The following is a 16,662-nucleotide window of genomic DNA, read 5'->3' as shown; positions in this document are numbered from 1 at the left end:
AAGATATGTTAGTACTAACTTATTCACAGTGATACCATCTATTAGTTCATCATAATCAATCTCCTTGCTAAGCTAACTAGTAGAAATACATATGATATTGCTCAATCTAATTTCGTTTGAGATATACTCCTGAAAAATTACCATCTTTTATGCAAAGAATCCTATCTTTCTTGATCCATCCATTATTATATGATCTGCCTATTATAAATCTACAACTCTGACATTCACCATGTACAATGGCCATATGCTCGAGTGTTTCCATCATATATTTTGATCATATATAATAAACTTGCTACATTTTCGAAATTGATGCATATGATGTTTATTTTACGCACATGTTTTGAGGGGGTTTAATTTGTACCCTGAAGCAGAGACAATGACATGGCTAGCAAATTGCAAAATACAACAAGTCTAACTGTGCGAGTATTACTAGAAATCACAGATAATTTCTCTGAGAAGAGGAAAATTGGTCAAGGCGCATATGGAAAGGTCTATGTGGTAAGATTCCGAATACACATTATGCTTAGTTGATTTGTATTTCATCATATATGCAAGATACTTTGGAGTACTTTGTTAAACAACAGGAATGGAAGCACCAATTTAACTGCTTGATTTTACATGTGTTCCATAACCACGCTCAATCTAGACCTCACTTGCATCAATAAATTGGCCCAATCCATATGGTGGTTTAGACCTCCATATGACTTTTGACTACTCCGCAAGAGTGGTGCATGTTCACACCTGGACTAAACATGATTCCTCCACGTTAGATGACTGCATCCGAAACTAACTTATTCACGATCTTAAGAACTACAAGCATTTTGTTTGTTGCGATGGGATGACAAAATACAATAGTGTAGCTCGATTTCTTGGAGAAGAAACAAAATCACAAATAGAAACAACAAATAAAGTTTATCGATCGAATTATATGGTTTGGAGTTAAACTTACTTGCCATTGTATCGCACTACCATTTGTGGTCCAGCCATTGACAAATAACTCAAACAAGAGTGAATCACTCCTTGAAATTGGCAAATCATAGAATTGAATTCCCAACCGTTATACCCTTAAATTAAAACCCTAGCCATAAAGTCTTTGAAGCAAGAATTAGACAAGATAGATACATACATTAATTTGAGAGAGATTAGCGACTTGCCGTACTTTGGCAACTGGCCGAGAAGACGAGGCCGACGCCATAACGAACAATTGCGGGAGGCGAGGATACAACTATCAAATCGTTCAATAGATTCATGTGCGTACGCGTCGCTAGCCACATGGGACGCACCCACTACGTGTGCATGTGGACGTTGTGAAGTAGCTAGCTAGGTGACTCGCCTCTTGCAAAATTATGTACCCTCAAGAACCTAAGTAGTATGGGGTCGGGAACGGAGGAACTACCTTCTTTGTTTTTGTGTTATGTTATTCAGAATAACTAAAGTTTAACTGTGAGCAATTTGTTGCTGATTATGAATAAAGGTGCTTATAATAGATTTTTAACAGGCAGAGCTTGAAAATGAAAAAGAAATGGCTGTGAAGTTGCTTTACAATAACATGCCAGAGATTGATCATGTACAATTCCAACGTGAGTTCGAAAACCTTATGAGGCTCGAGCACCACAACATTGTAAGGTTAGTTGCCTATTGTTATGAAACACAACATCAACCTATGCAGTACATGGGAAGAACAATATTTACCGAAAGGACATACAGAGCGCTCTGCTTTGAGTATATGCAAAATGGAAGCCTTGAAAAACACCTTTCTGGTACGATGTTGCTCTATTCTTCCTCTCTTTTTTCTTCAAGAATATGGCGCTCTACTTTCTTTTTTCATTCATGTGTTCTTTCCTAAATTGCAGATGAAGGTGATGGACTTGACTGGCATACATGTTACAAAATTATCAAGGGGACATGGAAGGGTTTAAAGTACCTTCATGAAGGATTAGATAAACCAATTTACCATTTAGACCTAAAACCTAGCAACATATTGTTAGACAAGAACATGGTGCCAAAGCTTGCGGATTTTGGTTTGTCCAAGCTCTTCGGTGATAAACAAACCATGATCACACAAACTCCTATAGGAACAATGTAACTTAATTAAAGCACATTTTGTTAATAAATTTCTTTCATAGTATGCATACCATGTACAATTACTAGATATTAATATTGTATTTATTTGGCTATGCAGTGGATATGTGCCGATGGAATTCTTACATGGAAACATCGTCTCAAACAAGTTTGATATATTCAGCTTGGGTGTTGTAATGATAAAAATAATTGCAGGCCATGGAGGCCATTCCAAAAGTGTCGAAATGCCAATCCATGAGTTTTTTGATCTGGTAAGAAATGCTATCTTTTCACTTCAAAAAGTTTGATGTTATTTTTAGATTTTCTAATGCTATTCTTTACTTTGTTGTTCACCACTCACTCATTTAGAAAAAATATAGGTTGTATTCAACAAAACACTACTTAAGTATGTTTCATTTCCTCTGTGCTTTAATCAATTTCCAGCTAATGTACTTGGTACATCACCGCGGGCATGCATTGAGTACTCAATTAATGCATTCTTGATCAATGTGTAAAATATGTATTATAGTTTCATATGGAGTGTAAAATCCTTCCAAATTCATGTTTCATTTACATAGGTACAAAGAAAGTGGAGGGGCAGGATGCTAGAAACATGTCTAGCTTCAACGCCACTAGAAGCGTACTGCAAACAAGTTAATGTATGCACTGAGATTGCACTGAGTTGCATGGATATTGATAGACACAAAAGGCCAAATATAGCGGATATCATGAATCAACTGAATGGCACCGAAGATGTGATTAACAGGGTAATTAGGATCATTGCTCTCATATTTGCTTCTTTTTTCCCCAAAAAAAATTAGTGGTGCATCCAATAGTGTATGGTATAAGGGTACCACATATTACATGCAAATTTCTGTTTTCACCATGAATAACACGTGAATTCAGAATATTTCAGAATTGCAACAGAAATGGTTTAAAATGCTCTCAGCATCATCGTAGTTCAAATTATCCTTTAAGTAGTTAGACATAAGGGTATAGTATGACATATTCATTCATAGTTAAAGACGCATAATAGAACATTCAGTCAGTAAAGGGACTCACTATGATGTTAAAAGTGTAAGAGGTATACAATTTTATATAGAAACAAAATTTGAATTTAAGAAGCATTCTTTCTTTTCATCCTACCAGTTATCATGCGCGTGCTCCCTAAATGGAATTAAATATAGTATATAATACACCTGCATCGTGCAATGTAATGTACATTTTGCATCAACATATCACACATAATCTTAATTAGCCACCAACTAGATGATCTATAAACGATATATGATTGATACAAATGTTGTTCCTCGGCAGGTGTTGTCGTCGAGCATACCCACAAGCATGTCATGACTGTGGTCATCAACAAGGCTGGCCCAAACTTCATCGTTAACCTCAAACTCGTTGAGGGCACGTGGAAGCTTGTTACCATCGGCAGCCAATACCAACTGCAGCATGTTAACAAGCCTGGACCTTGGTGAGGATTACTGCGTCAATCAAATATCAAACAAGGATCCCGGGCTTGCTAGATCCAACCACTACACTCCATGTCCGAGACCTGACCTAGTTTCGGGCACGAGGCCTCACTCAGATGGTGGTCTCCTTACCATCCTTTTTGTCGACCACGAAATCGATGGCTTACAAGTTGAGAGAGATGGGCAATGGTACAGTGTTCAAGCCTTATTGGTTCCTGATTAACTTAGCTGACCACATGGAGGTATGAAGCTAAGCACTTGTTTGCAAATAACGTACTCCCTCCGTTCGGAATTAATTGTCTCGAAAATGGATGTATGTAGTTCTAGATACATCCATTTTTGAGACAATTAATTCCGAACGGAGGGAGTACAATCGTTGGTGTACATATATCCTATTTCGTGAATGCTAATTCTTCGTTGACTTGTTTGCAAATATTTGGGGCAAGCAGATAATGTGTAACGGAATCTTCAGGAGCCCAATTCACAGACTGTAAACACGGAATCCATGGCCGTGTTTTATGTTGTGGATGGGGAAATGGTGGTGGAGCCAGCGCCTGGTTTGCTGGATGACAACCAACCACAAAGATAGGGGAAATTCAAGGCCAAGGATTTTGGTCTTTCTTCCAACTGACCGAGACCCTGAAATTACTAGTTCTGATGGTTTAATTAGTTTATTTATGGAGTGGCAGCAGTGATTACATGTATACATTGGCAGAATTTCAGCGCATAAAGACCATCTTAGGCATTGCATTCTGACTTGACAGAATTTGTGATGTTAAAATCTGAAGTTCAGTCAGTTCAAAAGGGCCGTCAGTCCAATTTGACATAACGATGGCTGTCAATACATATATATATAGAGAGAGTGAGCAAATATAAATAGGAATTTGAGAAGGAAAATGATCTTCACCACTCATCTCAGTAAAACTGATTTACATTTACAGGGAAGTAGTAGGCCAGCATGCTCCTCTGCTTTTCCTGAAACTGAAACCGAAACCCGGCTCCTCTGCTTTTCCTGGACCGCTGAATGCATGCATCCTCTGTTTTTGAGCGCACGGCGTATGAGGGGCAACATAGCCTTTACTGTCTCAAATACTCACTCTGTAAACTTATATAAAAATGTTTAGATCATTATTTTAGTGATCTAAACACTCTTATATTAATTTACAAAATAGTGATCTAAACAATCTTATATTAATTTACAGAGGGAGTACTGCATAGCAATATCCACATGCAGCTTGACCTGTTGACTCTGCTGTCGAGAGGGAAAATGGAGTGACACACGTTTATTTACTACTACCGTAATTGTTTTTTTCTTTTGAAAAGGAGGATAACCCCGGCCTCTCCATCGAGCGATGCGTACAACTATCTTTACTAACTTATTTGACAAAACCTTACAAAATTAATACATGGACCAACCCAAAGCCATCATTCGGACTATCACTATCGTCATACCTACAAAGTTGTAGACGTGCCCTGGCCTCGCTACCAGCACACACCGGGAAATCCAGTGACCTCGGCAAGCCACCAACTGGCTAGACGGAAGCACCAACCTGTCTAGCAGACCCTCGGCACGCACCGCATGCTCGCGCTCAAAAATTCGCCGCCGCCAATTTCCTCCGTCCCATCTTTAGGAGTGATCAATGAAATAACCTTGTCAGACCCTTCTGCTGTCGACGCGGCTATGGTGCCAGATAGTGTCATCATCCCAGGCGTGCCCATCAACACAAATCCAGCACTCAGACCACACTGTGCCATGCCGCCGAGACCCGAGGGGCAGAGAGGAAGGGCGGCGGTTGCGGGTGGAGGAGTCGCCCTCACGTCGCACTAGGCAGGGGCGACCGAGGGGTCGGGCGGGTGCTAGTTGACACGTCCTTAGCATATCTCTACATTATTGACTATATCTTTATCGATTCCGCTTCTTTTTAACATGGAAATCAGAGATCTTGAATGTCTGAAATTTTTAGGCATCGAGAGAGCCGGGCACTTTTGGACTCATTATTCTTCCACGGGGGCAAACGCAGTGCAACAACGAATTAGCTTACAACCCATAGGTAACTTTTCTAATTCCATAAACTTCTCAGTGTTACATATAATACTTTAGAGTTAATATGACTAGGACCTGGATCTCTTGATTAGAACATCCCTGAAGTATAATAGTTGTTACTAACCGTGATTGTCTTGATCCATTAGCAGGATAGCCCTTGGCTCCACCTCAGCATCTCCAGCAGTGAGGATATCATCGGGGAGGAAGAGCAGCAGCTGGGTGATGTAGAGCAGATACAAGGTACGCCGCCAGCACGGCCCTGGAGGTGGCTGGCGGTGGTAGTCGGCCTTCACGTACCTCAGCACATCTTTAGGATCGGGTGTTAGTGGTTACACCGTAAAAACCCTCTCCCAAAACGAAAACCAATGTTCCTTATATATATGGGTGTGTGCTGGGTATGTGGGACCAAAACCAAAAGTTGCTTCTGTGTGCCTCCGATCATAGCACAAATCATGGGGGGTCAACCCCCTTTTCTCTCTCTCAGTTTGTTACAGCTGAGATCAATTCCAACATTCTCCCACTTGATCGTAAGGTTAAAAAACATCATAAGCCCACTCTTAATAGAAATAATATACCAAAATAAAGTGTTACAATGACCAATGAGATGTCACTGAACTTCATTACCTATAGTACATCATTCTATCTCGAAATGGAAAAACATAATACTTTATGGGAGTTGGTTTATAAGATGGTCCTAATTTCCAGGATCAAAAACTTTCCTAACCCATGCCGGCAACATAATCATCAATATGGGTGGTGAGCCTCTTTGGTAAACGGATCCATAATACATACAAATTATTTTTATATGCTTAACATCATTAGCTTGATCATGGATTCTATCTTTCACAACATGAAACATATTGTCAATGGTTTTGGCAACACCATTTGACTTGTTGTTACTCGCATAGAAAAGTGTGTGTTCATAATGCAGCAGGTGGTTTTTATAAATGTTGTTTACCACCTTAATTTCGGAAATATAACTTCTTTGACATACAACCTGCCTAGTAGCCTCTTAACATGCCACAAAGTAAATTGCATTATTTCTAATGCCATCAATGTCATTATGGAGCTTTTCCACGATATAGCTCCATATGCGAGAGTGAGGATGTAACGTAACGTGGAAACTTTAATATCCACACACCTCGCAGAAACAATGTCCAAATAACCAAAGATATCGAGGTTATCTGACTTCTTATTAGTGAGCATGTAAACTTTTATTGCCTTGCATATCTACAAGACCTTTCGCGGCTTCTCCAGTGGTCCATTTCTGGACTTGTATATTTGCCAATTATCCCGATCATAAATAGGGCAAGTTCATATTTGAATACTTACATTGCTTCTGACAGCTGAAGCATAAGGAACTAACATTACCTGATCAGTTCATAATGATTCCTTGGATACTAAACTGTCCAGCTTTATTGCCCTTAACTTCAGTAGCAGGTGCGATAGAGTACTACCACGTGATATTTTCTTTCGTACTCTATCAACGTATGTCACCATAAACTTATACTCCTTTTGGACCTATATCTTGGCGAAACTCCATACAAGCAAAGTATGAGGCATCACGAAGATCCTTCATGTTACAGATAGAACATAGAAATTACTTGGCTCGCCAAAATATTCATCTCCACAAGGTAGTGACCTTACTCCCCCTCGTCTTATAGTATGAGTGTCCCAACACTTGTATTATCTCATAATTGTATTTCTTTAGATAACATGCCTTATGTTAACTTCACCCATGACAAAACCGTACAGTTGAGTCATACATACATTATCAACTAAGTCAACACAAGAGCATGTCATAGTAATAACACAAACGTCACAACAACTCACTGAGGAAATTCTATGGAGTTCCATACATCATTAGAGCTCATAATTTTCATCCTATATGGCAACAAGCCACTAAGATGACCATTCACACACATAATAGATCATAGGGAAATTGTTGAGTCTCAACAATAAGTATTGCATTAGAGAAAAATAAATTCCCCTCAATTTACCTAATGCATATGAACAAAGATCTAATGGAGTTATCCTTATGATTAATGTTCATACGCTCCAGGTTCCCTGATGATCACTTTATTTAGAAGATGGAAAATATGTCCAAAATCTTGATAACAATCATCTCAGTTCTAAACCACAACACCGTTGGGTTGAAGATGGAAAAGAACTTAATGAAGTGTGACAAATGATTATAAACAACATTAGTCAGAAATATAACCACAAGCCACGTAATACTGACAAACTTGCCACTTGAGTGAAGTGTCCCATATGATTATAAACGACGTTGGTCAGATATATAATCAACATGTTACATCATGATGGTCAATAGATTAGCAAGCTTGGCACTTTAGCATTCATGTGTGCTTCGTAATGCTCATAAGGGACTAAGTACACACTAACATGATAAAGGAGTCATTTTTCATTCATTCTTCTAAATAAGACTTGTTGCATCTTAATTAGAGAACCAACATTATAATGTGCTCTTCATACATTCTCCAACCAAGACTTCTCGTTGGTTCCATCTTAATTAGAGAATTGAGATAGTTGTACATGCTATGATCTAAGTAGGAGAAGTGAACGCCACATCTCATATTAATGAGACTTCCATTCTCCCCCTCGAAATGTGGTCTAAAACCACAATTTTGATGAGGTCTCATTAATTGCACTTCTCTTACATCTTCAATTGTAACATAGCATATAATCTTTACAAAAGATTTATTTAGTGAAAACATAACTCATCTCACCAAGGTGGGACTAACATTACATAATTGAAGTTGACTTAATTACATACAAAATCACCTCATCTGTTTGAGAGAACAAATTAAGGTTCTCCAATAACTAGGAGCATGAACAAAACATCCTCAATAGGATGAAAAAAAAAATTTAAGTCATCTCCAAAAGCTAGTAGAATAAATCCAATAGTTTTGACTTTAATCTCCTTTACGTTAGTAATGTGCATGATGGCACATGCGTCTTGAGATCTCTCCCAATGTCCGCCTTATCATCATGGTTCATCCTTCAACCTTAGTGGCAGAAAAACACTGGGAGATTCCTTACATGAGACAATGATCTCCACTCTCCATGTGGGAAAGTTCTTTGCATAAGGTTTGTCTATGTCAAACATTTGTTTGACATCATTATTATTGTTCGAAAAAGAGGAGACAATGTATGATCATCATAACAGAGAATCAACTATAAACTAACCATGCAATAAGATGAATAAAGAACATGCTTAATTTTTAATCTAATCTGTATCACCGTTGGGTAGATAACGAGAAAGAACCTTACTCATTTGTAAATGACACATGAGAAACATAATCAATGTTGGCCAGAATATCATCATATGCCATTAGAAACATTTGCTCATTAAATCTCTAATCAAAACTTCTCGTTGGTTCCATTTTGACCAGAGAGATGTAAAATCTTGTAATGACTAGCAAGAACTACGACTAAATTAATTGCCATCATTAACATAAAGCAACGTCATAATATAATCATGTGTGCCGTGACGCACACTAATGCCTTTTGACACTAAATCTCACAATGATAATATGAATATTGAACATAAGTGTCAAAATTATCATTAGAATTCTCAATGCCATACATTGAAAATGACATTGGAATTAACATATAAACATAAATGTCACTCCCACCGAGTAAACAGTAAAGAGGACATGCGGAGTGAAAATACCATTAATATTATCATCAGGATATCATAACATTTTCCCCAAAAAAATTAAAAAAAATGGACATAATTTTTTTTGTAAGGATTCACAAAATAACAATATTTGGCAAATAAGAGTTGTCAAACAAATGACAACATGTACTTTCGAAAGCAAATTTTGTTTAGGGGATTGATCATAACCCCATAAACATTATTTTGAGTCGTTATGCATATTTCAATGGTGTATATCATAATAAAATGACATGAAATGCACCAAGCAAAAACTTTATTTTGCCCAATAGACATAATGTCCAAATATAATTATGACGCATAGTGCGATGCGGAAGACCGAACAATGCAACCATCACATTCTCCTTGAACTGGCCTCAGCCCATTAGAAATGATCACATCATTAAGAAATGCCATTAGGACGGCATCACCATAAACTTCAAAATCAAATAAAGTTTCCATGTAAATTATTTGAAACATTAGAGAATGAAACATTATAGACTGTGATCAGGATAAATATCATTTCACCACGTTAATATTTAAACTTTAAAAGATACAAAATACCGCCACTAAAAAAAGCCACATTAAAATTTTCCAAATAAAATTTCTCATATGTCCATTTTATTCAAAAAAAATCAATCATTATCTTTAGCATAATTTAAGCAATCAAGACATATTTACAATGCATAAAAATTATCACTAATATTAACAACACGACTCAAAGGCACCAAAAAATACCAATTGCCTAAAAGACATAATTTGGCTGATAGGAACCCACGGCAGCCCATTAAAAAAACAATATCATTATTAATACTACCTCTTAGACATTTTTGGGCATATTGTTTCTTAATAAAACAGTGCATAAACCATCATCAGAAAACTTGAAACACCCTTTTTTAGTCTACTTGAAACACATCAAAAGCACTGGAAATAAACAAAAAACGACTCGATACTTATTTTTGGCATAAAACCAAACGACAACCCATAAAAGGAACGATCCAGCAGCTAAATTCGTTAAAATAAGAAAACTTTATATTGGGCCAACACAACCTGGGTCATAGCCTACGGCCAGATTAGGCCCGCTAAGCCACCCGCAGCCCGACTGCAGCTGAGCATCAACGTTAGCCGTCGATCTCATCTAAAGGCTGTAAGTCGCTCCCCTCGAAACAAAACTGAGTCGCGGTGGCAAACCCTAGCGCATTCTTCTCTCCTCCCCCGCTTTCTCCGCTCGCGACAGACCAAAAACGCCACTGGCGGCGGCGCAAAGCACGGCGGCCATGGCGGCGCGGTGGCTTCACTCACCGGAGGAGCGTGCAGCGGCATGTATCCCGCGCGCTCCCTCGTCGAGGGTGGCTCCTGCTTCTCGCGCGCACGGCCCTTTGTTCGGTGGAGGAGAGGCGCCCTTCACCGGCGGTTACCGGCGCAACTTTTGGAGATGACGACGTCGTGCACTGGACCCTGGCCACGCACACGTCCATAATCATGGCAAGGCCAGTTCTCTTTATCCCGCCCGTCGTCCCGAGGGTCGGCGGCGTTGCTGGGTCGGTGCCCTCGCACGGCAGTGCGGGATCCACCTTATCCATTTCATTTCATCATTCGTGTGCGTTTTTCTTTCGGATTTGGTGAAAAATCCTAGGGTTCATCAGATTGGGGATGTACTTGAGTGTTTTCAGATGTTGTGGATTTGCCGTTGCATCTTTTCTTACAGATTTGATTCCCCTCCTTCTAATATCTTAATCGGGGCTAAAAATGCTAATCAGAACATTAACATGATGTGGAAGCATGGCTTAATTAATCTAACAACTAATCTAATTAGCACTACCCCATAGCAATTTAGGCCTTGTCTGAAAGCAATTAATAAACAGTGGGAAAGTAGCCTTCAAACATCAACTGTTAATCTTACAGTAATCATCAGGGACGTAATCATGCAATCATGCTCATTAACATAGACAGAAGATCATTTGATCTTGAACAGTAACATTGTGGGACACTTAACCATAAGAACTAGGCCTATTACTTAATCATATATACCAATAGGCATAATGCGGGGTTCTAAACAGAGATCAATCTTGCTCTGATACCATTGTTACATATAATACTTTAGAGTTAATATGACTAGGACCTGGATCTCTTAATTAGAACGTCCCTGAAGTATATAGTTGTTACTAACCGTGATTGTCTTGATCCATTAGCAGGATAGCCCTTGGCTCCACCTCAGCATCTCCAGCAGTGAGGATATCGTCGGGGAGGAAGAGCAGCAGCTGGGCGATGTAGCAGATACAAGGGACGCCGCCAGCACGGCCCTGGAGGTGGCTGGCGGTGGTAGTTGGCCTTCACGTACCTCAGCACATCTTTAGGATCGGGTGTTAGTGGTTAGACCGTAAAAACCCTCTCCCAAAACGAAAACCACTGTTCCTTATATATATGGGTGTGTGCTGGGTATGTGGGACCAAAACCAAAAGTTGCTTCTGTGTGCCTCCGATCATAGCACAAATCATGGGGGGTCAACCCCTTTTCTCTCTCTCAGTTTGTTACAGCTGAGATCAATTCCAACACTCAGCTCATCAATTCTCTTCAATGGCAACATCTGAATGTTCAAACTCGATGTACTACAACTAGTTTATGAGATCTAACAGCAGAAGCTTTGCATAAAAAGGTATATATATATCTATTAATTCAGCCTGAGAACTGGGAAGAAATAGGAGAGACTTGGCAGTAGGATCAAATTAATGGTGATGTACTTCAGTAAGCTAGCTGTTCAGTACATACTTATCCCCACTTCAGCAGGATCTAACTGAATTTAACTGAACCGTGCTGAGCTTCATCACTTCTTGGGACTACCTTTCTTCAGTGAAGCTTTGGCTGTGGTCTCTCTCGACAGCAAGTGACTCAGGCAATCAGGTTCCATAAAGAGTTCCTTTGCCATAAACTGTTCAGTACATACTTATTCAAAGTACATAATGATAGTCTCTCTCGACAGCAAGTGTGAACCTTTATTCAACTTGAGCGTGATACTCAGCACTAACTATATACCTAGCCTAGCAGTGCCCTGCGAATACACTATCGCTGTCTTGTCTTGTGATGAACCAAAAGAGTTCCCGGAAAAATGGTGGGAGATCCTTGCAGTTGTTGCATCTACTCAAATAAAGATCACTGAGATGTTCCAACAGTGTAGAGCTGTGCATCCATGATGACAATTTAGCACCAGCATAATTAGATAAACATAAACCTTCAAGCCTTTTGTGAGGACAAAGGGCCTCTAATATTCCTTCTGCTTTTGTATTATCTACTTCATATCCAACATCTCTCTCAGGTCCAGACCGAGGACCTTTACAAACGGGCGCGCACCACCTTTTCGCTCTGGGCCGCACCATTTGCCACCTGTTTAAACGTTCAGAAAAGATGCAGCGCCGGAGTTCAAACTCGCAACCACTTCTTTCGGTGCCAACGACATTAACTGCTAGGCAATAAAAGACTACTATTCCCTCTGTAAAGAAATATAAGATCATTAAGATCACTATATAAAGTAGTCATCTAAATGCTCTGATATTTCTTTGTAGAGAGAGTACTTTCTAACTTCTCTTTTTTTAGTTTTATTTCTTTCTTCAGTTGCGGGAATCCCTTGGTTTTGGAAAGCTAACTGTTTTTTTCCCGGTTCGCTGGTCATTTCTGGGGCGGTATTCGAGTATTATTTTTTTACTTTGTTCCTTTTCTAAATTTGTGTTTTTCTAAAATCGGTGATTTTTTCTTCGTTTTTGCGTATTTAAAAAAAACTAATGAGCATTTTTCAATGTTGATGAACTCTATTCTAAATCTGATGAACTTTTCTCCAAAATAGACGGACATTTTCAAATTTGATGATTTATTTTTAAAATTGATATTTTTTTAATCAAGGATTTTTTTTTAAATTTCATGAACTTTTTAAAATTTGATCACTTAAAAAATGATGAACTGTTTCAAAATTGATGATATTTTCCAAATTTGATAAAGTTTTTTGTTTCAAAATTGATGAAATTTTCAAATTAGATTAACTTTTTCCAAATTTTTGAACTTTTTTGAAAATTTTATGTACATTTTTGAATTCACGGAATTGCGATTTCTTTTCGTATTTTTATTTTTTAAGTCAATGGTTGACCTATCAACGGCAACCAGTAAGCGGCGAACCAAGGCGACCAGTCAATACTAAAGATTTGACCAGCCAGTGTACGTGCTTGTTTTGTCACCGAGGGCGCTGACTAAGGGCTCCCCATTAGAGTGCATTTCACAAACAGGCACATAGTACCACTCTTCCGCTCTAGGCTGGCCATTCTACTTTTTATCCTGTTTCTTAAAACGCAAATATCTGCACTCTTGCTGTTATTACCAACCCAACCACTTCACGTGATGTTCTTTATTACATCTTTTTCTGTCTTTTTTTGTTCTTATTTAAAAAAATTTCCTTTTCTCTGTTCCTTTTCTTTTCCTTTCAAAATATAGGAATTTTTTCTCTAAAATTGATGAACTTTTCTTTCAAAATTGATGAACTTTTTTGCAAAATCAATGAATTTTTTTTCCAAATTTGATGAATTTTTCTTTGCAAAATATGTGAACTTTTTTTAAAAATCAATGAACTTTTTCAAGTTTGATGAAGTTTGTTTTGAAATCGATGAACTTTTTAGAATTTTGATTTTCTTTTAAAATTTGTGATCTTTTTTTCAAATTGTTGATTCTTTTCAGAGCTATGATACTCTTTTCAAATTCGTGAATATTTTCAAGCGCGTAAACTTAAATAAAAAAATCAACAGTCAACTCGAGACAATGGGTCGGGTTAAAGCCTGGACAAGTCGCTGAGCACTCCGTAGATGTGGACTCAAAAAACAACCTCACTTGTGGATGTACCATGAGGGTTAGGGTGCATAAGGCATCATGAAATGAGCCAGCCCAGACAGGTTTCAGCTAAGTTCTTTTTCTCCTGTTTTTTCCTTTGTTCTTTTTCTTCTCCTTTCTTTTACTCTCATTGTCGAGCATACTGTAAATACAGATATTTTAAAACATTAAATCTATGGATTTAAAAAAATTAAAGCAATTTTAAACAAGTGTTATCTTAATTAAAAAGCAATGTTTATAGCTTATTGAAAAAATGTTTGTGATATTTCAAAAATGTTCATGTGTTTCAAAACTGTACATGACATTATAAATTTTTTTTACCAGGACATTATAAACTTTTTTTCCGTGACATCATGTAGTTGACGGACCTCTGGCATAGACGGCTCGGATTCTTGGTGCGCATTCCTCTATTAATAAAGATTTTTATTCTTGTAATAAACATGACACTACCGGCATCTGTGCCACTCCTGCCAATTAGGCAAACACGTGTCTTCCTCTTTCCTCTTCCAACGGTAATTCATTGGATCATTTTGTTTTAATGCATTGTGATTTATGATCTTCCCAATGTATCTGGTTACAAGTACTATCTCATTCAGTTTTGCTAAGTCTCAGTCGACTTAGACTTTGTTATGTCTCAGACGATATTATATCCCTTTGATCTGGCATGGTGATTCGTACAAAGAATTTCTTTTTTAGTTTTTCTTTTTACTTTTTATATACTATATCACTTGATTGAGACATGGTTAGGTCTCAGCCGACTGAGACCTAGAAGCACCCTATCTCATTTGTCTAAAAAAAACAAGTACTATCTCATTATTATCGATGATTGTAGGCATTTTCGTTGTATCTTTCCCCTACAACTACAATCCGACGTGTCATTGTTTTTTCGACGCTTTCATGCCTCTGTTCGCACACATCTTCACCGCAACATTGGCACCTCTCAGTGTGACAACGGTCGCGAATTCGACAATGCTTCCAACCGGTACTTTCTCCCTCCTTTGGCAGCACCAAGCGTTTTTCATGCCCTTACACCTTGTTGCACGATGGAAAAAAGGCGAACTTGCTATTCATTCCATTAACGATGTTGTTGGCACCCTGCTGATTCAGACTTCTGCACGTCCACGCCACTGGGCAAAAGCTTTCGGTGTGGCCACACATGTCCTTACTCTTCGTCCCACCAAAATCCCAGCTGCCATACCGCACCAAACCAACCTATGAAGCTCTTACTGCACCAAAACAACCTACGATCGGTTGAAAATCGTTGCATGGAAAATAAAAAAAAATCTACGCACACGCGATGATCTATCCATGGAGATGCATAGTAACAAAGGGGAAGAGTGTGTCTACGTATCCTCGTACACCGTAAGCGGAAGCGTTTCACAACGCAGTTGATGTAATCAAATTTTCTTCGCGCTCCAACCAATCTAGTATCGAACGCACGGCACCTCTGCGTTCTGCCACTAGTAGAAAATGAAGCTTTAAAACCGGTTCATAAGGGCCTTTAGTGCCAGTTCTGCAACCGGCACTAAAGAGTGGAGACTAAAGGCCCCCCATTTAGTACCGGTTCGGCACGAACCGCCACTAAAGGCCCACCACGTGGCATGAGCTCGCGCCGTGGTATGGAGGACCTTTAGTACCGGTTGGTGTTACCAACCGATACTAAAGGTATTTTCTTTTGAAAATTTTATAAAAAATATTTGATTTTTTTTCAATTTTCAATTTTCTGAATTATTTGATGATTTATTCTCTAATCACCCCTCTTAACTACTCAAGTGTGGATCACTCGTTCCAAATCGTCTAACTTCCCGGCCGGTCACTCATCCTCGCACTCCCCTAGCCAGAGCACGCTTTACTTCGGAGTTCTATTTCCCCTACTTTCCAAGTTTGCATTTGTTGGTTTCCTGACAAATGTAAGTTGTCAATCCTATTAACCCTCAGCAGTTTAACTTGAGCATTAGGTCACACGTTTCACCGTTCGAGTTTGGAACTATTATTCTAAAAAACAGTTAGTAACACTAATATTTCTTGAATAAGTTTGACCACAGTTTGACCATAGTTTGACCACAGTTTAACCATAGTTTGACCAGATTTGACTAAAATTCAAAAAATGAAATAATTATTTAGTAACACTAATATTCTTGAATAATTATGTAGCAACATTAATACTTCTTGAATAAGTAGTTTGACCATAGTTTCACCAGATTTAACCAAAATTTAAAAAAAATGAAATTTGAGCATATCTTTTTTTTCTTTTTGAATTTGAGGATTCTAAAATATTGCAAACATGTCCACGTACTGAATTTGAGGATTCTTTTTGAATCGGATGCGGATTTTCGTGCTGAATTTTTTGATATATTATAAGTTTTTTCCGACATCGTATGCAAAAGTTATAGCCGTTTTACATTTTCCCTACACTTTTTGTAAAACATGTCCAAATTTAAGTTTTTTAATTTTCCTAACTAGTAGATGTAGTAATATAACTACATCTCGAAGAATTTTATTTTTTGAATTTTTTATCATTTTCTTTTGTATTTTTCAAA

General features: G+C 38.2%; 1 pseudogene; it reads left to right on the top strand.

Moving 5' to 3' along the window:
* The window catches only part of LOC119290046, a 5,810-nt pseudogene extending 2,026 nt beyond the window's left edge, over nt 1–3,784 (top strand).
* The last annotated feature ends 12,878 nt before the right edge of the window (nt 3,785–16,662 follow it).

This window comes from Triticum dicoccoides, chromosome 4A (assembly GCF_002162155.2).
Source record: "Triticum dicoccoides isolate Atlit2015 ecotype Zavitan chromosome 4A, WEW_v2.0, whole genome shotgun sequence".
Taxonomy (NCBI): domain Eukaryota; kingdom Viridiplantae; phylum Streptophyta; class Magnoliopsida; order Poales; family Poaceae; genus Triticum; species Triticum dicoccoides.
The sequence above is the reverse complement of the archived record's forward strand: the minus strand, read 5'-3'. Positions and strand labels throughout refer to the sequence as shown.